The 10,000-nt window shown below is 34.3% G+C and overlaps 1 protein-coding gene across 3 annotated transcripts in view; it reads right to left on the reverse strand.

Moving 5' to 3' along the window:
- Efa6 (Exchange factor for Arf 6) overlaps positions 1-10,000 on the reverse strand; it is a 69,924-nt gene that overhangs the window by 13,499 nt on the left and 46,425 nt on the right. The window lies entirely within an intron of this gene.

The raw sequence follows: 10,000 nt of genomic DNA on the forward strand, positions 1-10,000 counted from the left end.
ATCTTCAGAAAAAAAGGATTTTCAGTCAAACACACAATACAATCACAAAATTTATATATTTACAAGAAAACTCGTCTATCTACAGAGGTCTGTACCACTGTTTTAAGGCTCGTGTCCCAAGTTCAAAAATACACGTTATATACACAAGGCAGTAATATCAATATTCTAGCTAATATAATAACTATATTGTCTTTGAAGAAGTAATAATTGACATTTCTCATATCACAATGTGTGAATAATTTAGTCTCAGCTGTAACTATGAAGCTCACAAAGTGAAAAATGGAATGTATCAGGAATGCATAATAATATGAAATAAAATACTATATATAAGACACAGATGGTGAACATGAACCTTACAACAAACAGCTGAATGATCTGAATTTCCAGTGGTAAAACATGTGAGAGCTGTATACACATACACACACACACACACACACACACACACACACACACACACACATATATATATTACATTTTAAGGTTCATACTCACTCCCTGTGTCACCACTATTAGCTTAAAAAATATGGTGGATTCCAAAAATATTGTAAATCTTACTTCTTTTAGCCAAGCCAGAGCTAAAACTGGAAGATCAAAGCCATGAAGAGTAACGTTACCCTCATGTTTCCCAGCAACTGATGCAACTACAAACACCAACCCACTATTACAGTAGATGAATAACTATCACAATACCATTTCTTGAACAATTCACAACTCACAAACTGCAGATAAAAAAGTCCATCCTGAATCTTATGGAGATAAAACTAGGTGACATTTCTAGTCTCAGCTCTAATCTGTATGTTGGTTGAGAACTACAGATGTTATCAGATGATTTTAAATCTATATCTTGGGTACCTCACTCTTCCTTCAAGTTATGAAGGGTAACCACATGTAGATTCATATTCACACTGTTTAATCACTAATCACATCTAAAGCATCAAGTATTTAAGGCCCTGAAGCAACACAAATGTTTGGTGAATAATTCTATGAGTTGATTTAACTCTCACTGGTTATACATAATGACAAGATAAAGCACTGCTCATGTATTGCCACACATCAATTATCTATAATTGCTTATAAATACATAGCTGCTCACAGGGAAGTAATCTTAGGTATTGTATATCTCCGCTGCTGCCAATACATATTAACTAATAATTCAGGTACTCAAGGTCATTTAAATCTAGAGAAGAATCATTATTAACATAATGATGTGTATGTAATGGATGTTAAAGCTACAATATTTCTGTTGTGAAGAGAATTGCACCTTTATAAGAACTGTGTTTAATTAATACAAATTAATGTGATGCATAAATATGATTTTTTTATAATTACAGCAGAATAAAGTATGTAAATCTTAAGGAGAAGAGACCTGTCACTGAGGTATGCTTTATGAGGTGTAAAATTCTTGAACTATAACAACAGCTTGCTTAGATTTCCACTATTTTGGAATCCCCATTTTTAAGTCTGCTCTATCACAAACTTTAAGCATTATTACTTAGAAATGCAAGGTACTTTAGTGGGTTTTTCATAACTGCCTACATTAAAAAAAAAAAAATTAAAGCTATAAAATCTCAATCTAGTTTTAAAAGGTTTTGAAGCCAAAAAAGAAGCATTTTGCAAAATATAAATATCACATCCTACAAGATTTATTTACTCTATATTATGAATAAAACAGGAAGACATTTGAAAAACTATAATGGTGAAGGAGCAGTAGCAGGAGCAACAACAATTTTTGACTAAACAAGACATTACTAAATGCTATTAAACCAACACATTCTCAAAATAAAAATGGTTTGGGCACAATAATGACTTGTGTCAAGTACACACTAACAAAATCATCCAAGTTCTTCAATAAAAAATCTACACTATACCATCCTGTAAAAACATTACTATTGAGTAAAAGAATCAAATTAAGAGATAATGACTAAATATCTCTCAGTGGGATATGGCTGGTATGTTGAAAGAAAGACTAAATATCTTGCTGAGTAGTGTCAAGATATTGGAAAGTGAGAACAAGATACTGATGCTCTTAATAACAGCATAAATGAGGTTCATAACCAAGATTATTCAAACTGGATATTTTTTTCAATTTGTAAATGACAAGACTGATAATGATCATCATGTGTGATACCGGCAGTGGTTAAAACCTCACTTCTGAATACATTAATGTATCCTGCACACACTACATAAAAGGTTGCTATCTTGAGTTTTAACTTTTGTAATGTTTAATATTATTGCCAGTGCTATGACTACGAACAAGAATGTAGATAAATATTCACAACTAACCCACAATTTTATAGAAATTTTAGATGGCATCTTGATATCTCCTCGATCATTATCATTCATGACAATAATAGTCCAGGACAGACTGAAATTGCATTTAAATTTTTTTCTAAAAATTTTAGGGTAGTTGTAATTTGTTGCAGCCATGATGTGACCTTTAAGTCTGTATATAGATACACAACCTTAAAAAAAATTAGTAAATGCCCATTTCCAATATGTTATACATGCTGCAAGACACTTTCAAGAGGCTTTGTGAATTTTAAGTAACAGCGCTGTGACATTTTCATCAAATCAAAATGAAAATAGGTTTTACCAGTGTAGTAGTGGGGTACATTACTGACCTATCTTGTTTGTCAAGTTGAAACTAGAAGACAGAGAGAAACCCACCAAATGAGCTACAATCTCTGTCCATACCCTAGCATAGTCACAATAAAGAATAACGAACAGACCAATGATCAGGAGAGCCAACATTAGAGGATCTACTTCCCTTCCAGAAGAACTAACATTAACTTTAACCCCTTGACTGTCGCAACCACCAATCCTGAGGTGTCTCCTGGTGTCACAAAATTTAAAAAAAAAAATTATTTTTTCTTATAAAATGACAGAGAATCTTTTCCCGAGTGTAATGACACCAAAAAAACGAAATTTGATGGAAAACTGACGGAATTATGCTCTCGCGAAGTTAGCGACCTCGGCGATATTTACAAATCGGCGATTTCGCCCAGTTTGAGCCCTATTTTTGGCTAATACCGTTGTTCCAGTCGGCCAAACTCATAGCTATTTCTTTAGAACACCATTTTCTCTATCGATTGAGTACAAGAAACTGCCCATTTACTGATTTCAACTACCCAATAATGTGGTCAGAAATTTGCAATTTGGCCAATTTCACGAAAATTAAAAAATATGACAATTTCAAAATAAGGTCTAGAATGAACAATGCAGACATTCCTGGCTCTAAAATAACATTTTCCTTGTTCATCAGTCATGTCTCCAGGCCCCTCTGACATTACTCTTGCTTTCTATTTTGAATTTTTATTCAAACAAAGAATAGAAGACTTACTATTATGCATACTGCTGCAATACTGTAATATTTGTATAAATAATATCAACCCATTCATGACTGTATATTAGAATGGATAGTTGGACATTTACTGGACAATGACATCATTTGTTTACTTTTGAACATTGGCAAAAATCAAACATTTCCCCTACTTTGAGCTCCATTTCTAGGTTCTTTTTATAGTAAAATCAATCAAAATCACCTCTATTTCTATAATATGTTTTCCATTCTATCACATGAGACCAAGAAAACGAGAATACAATCATAAATACTATACGAAAATAGACCACAATGTCGGCATTTTAATTAAAAAAAAAACGGTCGAAGTTTTTTTTTTCTTATTGTGCACTGCGTGCTCCAGGATTTTTTTTATATGGTGCACACTGACCACACAGACCCATTCTCTCACATGTGGGCCTACCAGCTTTCTCCTGCTTGATTTGAAGCCGCTAGAATTTATGAGTATATATACGTCAAACACGGTACCTCGTAAGACGTATATATACGGCCGCGACAGTCAAAGGGTTAACCAGCCCTGTTGATCACCTTGTACAATCCAAAAGTAAATATGTGCCGAATAATAATATGGGGGTAATACATTTTAGTGGGGCCTTTGAAATGTGATGTTTGTGCACTTCTGGTTATGGAATGAGTATTGTTGCCTTGTTTGGATCATGCTACCTGGGTGGAGGTAATAGCTGATGTGGTGAAAAAAAAGGAGAATATTATAAATTCAAATACAGTGGAACCTCAGTTTTCGTGATTAATCCATTCTAAAAAGTCTGACAAAAAACCAAATTGTATGAAAACTGAAGCAATATTTCCCATAAGAAATAATGTAAATCGAATTAATCTGTTCCAGACACCCAAAAATATTAACAAAAAATACATTTTATAGAGAATAACTATATTTTTACATACAGAAAACAATGAGAAATAAATATAAATGACTAATGAAATGGATAAATGAATATTTAACCTCACTTTTACCTTTATTGAAGACTCTCATTGGCATCTGGAAGACAGTGAGGAGGGGAGAGGGAGGAGGAGAGTTTATTGTTTGGAAGGGGAATCCCCCTCCATAAGGATTTCAGGTATCAAGGCCCTATCTGGGGTTACTTCCCTTCTTTGTCTTTTACTGGTACTAGGACCAGCTTGAAAGTCACTGTACCCCTGTCACACAAAAAATCTGTCCAGAGAGGTCTGTTTCTGGCATCTCTTTAAAGTCTTGCAGCTCTTCAGTGGTTAGCTCTTCCCTGTGGTCATCTACCAACTCTTCTAATCCTGGCCACTCACATCCAACCCCATGGACTTCCCCAAAGACTCAATATTCTATCGTTTTCATGCCTTTTTCATCAAAGGGCTGGCACTCGGAACTTTCTTTGGCCCCATGGTGGCTTATTGAGCAGTCGCACTCAATAAACATGCACAAAAAACAATGAATTATTACGAAATATTTCAGATGATTGCACGGGGTGCTACTCACTCAACAAGAAACAAAGGCAGACTGAGTCACTAACGTATGGGATGCTTTGTGGGGGTGCATTTGGTACGGACCATTTTCAACTCTACGAAAACCAAGCAGACGTACAAAAACTGGGACAAAATTTTGAAGTAAAAAGTTGTCGAAAACCGAATCCTACAAAAACTGGAGCATACAAAAACCGACGTTCCACTGTAAGGCCAGGAAGTCAGTAGTCTCACAACTCACTGAATATAATATCAGATAATTAGAAAAATACCACAGTGAAAAAAATTAATAGAACCAGAACAACTGAGTGCTTTCACACATTTGCACACTTCTTTGGAGGAAACCAGTGCTTCTGAAGATGTGTATAAAAACGTGAAGGAAGCTCAGGTACAAACTTAGCTAATACAACAAGTAAAAAATCCTGTCCAAGGAGACAGTATTTTGGATCTGGTCCTGTCCACGTTCAAGTTGGGAAGTCCAGTTTACCAGCATCTATTACATTCCAAGACATGAACACAGTCCTGGAAACTCTCATAAGTGTTCAGGAAAAAAAAAAATACTGTAATTACCTCCATTCTGACTCTTGAAGCATTAAGAAAGAATTACACAGGAAGAACCTGATATTTAATTTTGAACAGGATGGAATAAGCTAGCAGCAGAAGACCTGCCACATGGTGAAAGTTATATTTCACGGGTCAACATAACTTTCTGCATTACGAGAAATTTCCCAATTTCTCCTTACAAAAAAAAAAAAAAAAAAAAATACATATCCTCATCCCACAGGGAAATTGTCACATGAAGAAAAAGACATCATATCATGATGGCTACCCTTCATTTTTAAGTCATTTATGGCTTGGGGAAAAAAAAAGGAGGGGGGGAGAATGACACAGATGACCCTGTGGGTGACATTTGCAGCTGAGAAATAAATAAAAATAGAATTCTAACATCAGAAGAAATACCAAACTGCAGTACCAAGGAATATACAATACTGAACTAAGACATAAAAGTTTAAATATAGCCAGCCAGAGATATCATACAAGATAAAAATTATTTTGAAAAGAAAATTTTAAAACATATTGGGAAAAATCGCAAATCTTTTTTAAGTAATTTAAAAGAAGCACGATGAAGACAAAAGATCAAGTCATACATTATGAAAACAAAACAAAAAGCATGGTGCATACCTTAAATAAATATTTAAAGTAAGTACTGCATTCACACAACAATTTCTGCAAGGATATGTGGTACAAAATGACCAAGATCCTTGATCGCCACTATCTTGTCTCTGGTATTTACGCATAAAGATTACATTTTTGGGAATAAATTAATGTAAATAACAGTAAAAACTGCAAAAGCAGTGATAATGTGTGAGTGTTGTGAAAGTGTTGAATGATGCTGAAAGTATTTTCTTTTGGGGGATTTTCTTTCTTTTTTTGGGTCACCCTGCCTCGGTGGGAGACGACTGACTTGTTGAGAGAGAGAAAAAAAAAAAAAAAAAAAAAAAAAAAAAAAAATAGAAAAACAGTAAAAACTAAAACATAGGGCAGTGAAAATTATTCTAGGAAAAAAGTCAGCTTACTCACCAGAATACATGGAGAGCTACAAGCCTGACAACTCTTCAACTGAGACATTAATGATGCTGCATAAGATGAGCTTATAAACCCCGATCACTTTTAGAGGTCCAATATAACATAACTGCAACATAACTATATTGCAGAACATAACAAACAATTTACCTTCTTTCGGATTAAAAAACTAACTGAACAACCTACCCATCAAAGTCATCTAAAGGTCCCTAAAAAACTCATAAAGGGAAAATTGGGGATATCAGAACAAGTCAGAGAGTTCCTGTCCACCCTCAGGCAACTACATATTTACCTTACAGGTAAATACAGTAGGACCTCCATATCTGCAGCGGATAAGTTCCAAGGACCTGCCATGGATACCAAAACAATGGATAGTAGCAAGTCTTATATACAAGTCCTACACATACCTATTATAAAGTTTAACTGATAATTTATGAACAATAAGTGGAGAATTATCACTTTTTCACTGATGGGAAGCACTTCACAGCTTCTCTTAGGCTTTGAAGAACTGCCAGCTTTTCTACTTTCGAGCTTTGGGGCCATTATTAGGCAAAATTGAGAGGTATTTTTGGGTCACATTAAACAGTGGATAACTGAAACCATGGATATCAAGTTAGTGGATACGAGGGTTCTACTGTACTAAACAGAGAACTTGTGAAACAAAACATTTATGGAAAAACTAATACAGCAAAGTATAAATTTACTGTAAAAATCACAAAGCCATCCAAAGAATAATAGTATCACAAATATCTCATGTACACCATGAAATTGTACAGTAATATTTGAAAAATACTTCAAGATCTCTAATTATATGTACTAATACTCCTTCATATTGGCTATTCTTGAAATATATTATTACAAAAATATGAAAACATGAGGAAAACTAGGCAATGACAACTGCAGCATAACTGCCTAACATTTTGGAGTAAGCAAAATGATAAAAATGTGTTTAGCTATAAATACAAAATATAACTGACAATATATTTTAGCTCCTGACATGATGTTCCTCACACATACTGGCTTTGAGGCTCTGAGAATAAATATTTTTGTCCCAACGTTATCATCAGTTTTATTATTCAATAAAGCAGGTGGTGATAACATAAAAGTCTCTGGGTAAAGCAGGTAGGTAAGAGCATGATTATAATTCATCAAATCTGTCCACAAATAATTTTTTAATCAAATCTGTCCACAAATAATTTTTTAATTAAATCTGTCCACAAATAATTTTTTAATCAAATCTGTCCACAAATAATTTTTTAATCAAATCTGTCATACTGAATTTTCACTTAAGAATAAATATTTCCTTTTGCTGCTCTCTATACAATTTAAGCAAAATAACAAAACTCATAACAAAATTTTAATTATGAACATAAAAATAAATGAACCATCATTCTTGAAATATGGCAAACATGAAGTGTTTTTAGTTAATAAAAACATAATGCCCTATTTATATGCCCAATAATATTACTTACAATCCTACTGTACATAATACTAAATATGAAATATAGAAGTGCCCTTAATTGATAAGTAAAAATACTACATATTAATTAAGTCATGAACAAAAAGCTCATCAGATATCATAACTGGTCGTTAGTGAAGTAACTAAAAATACTGTACCCATGATATGCTGAATTCCTTCAACAAAAACTGCACAGTAATAGACTCGCAACATAGTTCATGACGATGGCATATTTTCAGGCAGTTTAAATGTAGGCTTTATATTACTCAACAATATTCAGATTATTGGAGATAAGTTAACAGCTCTAACTAGATTGAATAGCTTTCAAGTCAGAAGAAAACGTGTTTTCTCTTTGTAGTGTATGTGTGTGAGACACTTGATATTTTAAACTGTCCAGACATTATGATTACTTTCAGCACAACTAGCCACTTATTTAAACAACTATTCATTGAATGAGAAAGTGCTAACAGCAGCATATGATTATTATTATGATTATTATTTATGTCTAATGCTATTTCTACAAACAGCTGTCAGGAACATTAATAAATTAAACTTTGATAAAGTTTAAAAAATCACTGATCCGACACTCGTGAGATTCATGCCAAACTGACAAATAAATAAGAAAATAAAATTACTATACAGTGCGTAACTTTAGTACCAAACATAATGTGTCAATTAAGTATGAGCATTCTTACATATGTACTTAATGTCTAATACATCTACCAAAGATTCAAGATCAAACACTAATGGCTATAAGAGAAAGGACTGTTTCTCCTTCTTTGGATCACTCTGCCTAAGGAAAACATGGCAGATGAGTTATGGCAAACAGAAAAAAAAGAGGATTTTAAGAATTCTTTTTACCAGTAATTGTGCAAAAGCTGAAATGACTTAAAAATATCGTTTTCAAATTTTTATCATATCCATTAATGAATAAATTAAAGTGAATTAAAATGGTATGACAACTTTTGTCTCAACACCAAAACTAACTTCGCAACATGACATCCCCTTGCTAAAATTTACACAATATATTATATTAATAGAACTCAACCTATCTTAATAGTAGCGTACATTGAGTATTATTTAAAAGGAAGGAAATGTGTTATTTCATTCATGTTCAAACTAAGGTAATTTTTTATGTTAACATTCCTGCAATTGGATTGTATTTCATAAAGCACCAAAACAGTATGGGTCATCCACAGCAGGAAGTGGTGGTGAGGGCTCAATCCCCCATTGATTAATCTCGGCTCAATATTGTAGTGTTCTTTATCAGATTCCCTTCGGGAAGGTTAGAATCCTTTCCTTGTAAGCCATGTGTGTCATATAACTAAATTCTTAATGCTCTATTGTACAACTGCAGTTACTAAAATAAACTGGGAAGGAAATTTTAAATGTAAGTGGATGTAATAAGGTCACAGAGAGAGAATTGAATGTTAGTTATATGAATGAAAGAAAGCAGGATGTCCTATAAGTGAATGAAATAAAGTTGGAGAGTGTGAATTGGAAGTAGCAGAGTGAAAGAACAAGAATGACTCACAAAATCGTAATGACACGATTGCAAACAAACCATACCCCGGCCGGGATTGAACCCGCAGTCAGAGAGTCTCAAAACTCCAGCCCGTCGCATTAGCCACTAGACCAGCTAGCCACAATAAGATTCGTCCAACTAGGTATATTTCTACACCATAGGAAGTTTAGCACAGGCACCATTGTGACCACAAATGCAAGTTTTTACAGACGAAACTCCAGCTAGCGTGGCCGTGACGAACTCTAGCTCAAGTCCCTTCACTGCCGTCAACATGACTCACGAAATCGTAATGACACGATTGCAAACAAACCATACCCCGGCCGGGATTGAACCCGCGGTCAGAGAGTCTCAAAACTCCAGCCCGTCGCGTTAGCCACTAGACCAGCTAGCCACAATAAGATTCGTCCAACTAGGTATATTTCTACACCATAGGAAGGTTAGCACAGGCACCACTGTGACCACAAATGCAAGTTTTTACAGACGAATCTCCAGCTAGCATGGCTGGAGTTTTGAGACTCTCTGACCGCGGGTTCAATCCTGGCCGGGGTATGGTTTGGGAAAGAACAAGAACTAAAGAAGTAGGGGTAATGTTAGTGAATGTCCAAATGTTGGAAGAAATGAG

This window comes from Cherax quadricarinatus, chromosome 42, assembly GCF_038502225.1.
Source record: "Cherax quadricarinatus isolate ZL_2023a chromosome 42, ASM3850222v1, whole genome shotgun sequence".
Taxonomy (NCBI): domain Eukaryota; kingdom Metazoa; phylum Arthropoda; class Malacostraca; order Decapoda; family Parastacidae; genus Cherax; species Cherax quadricarinatus.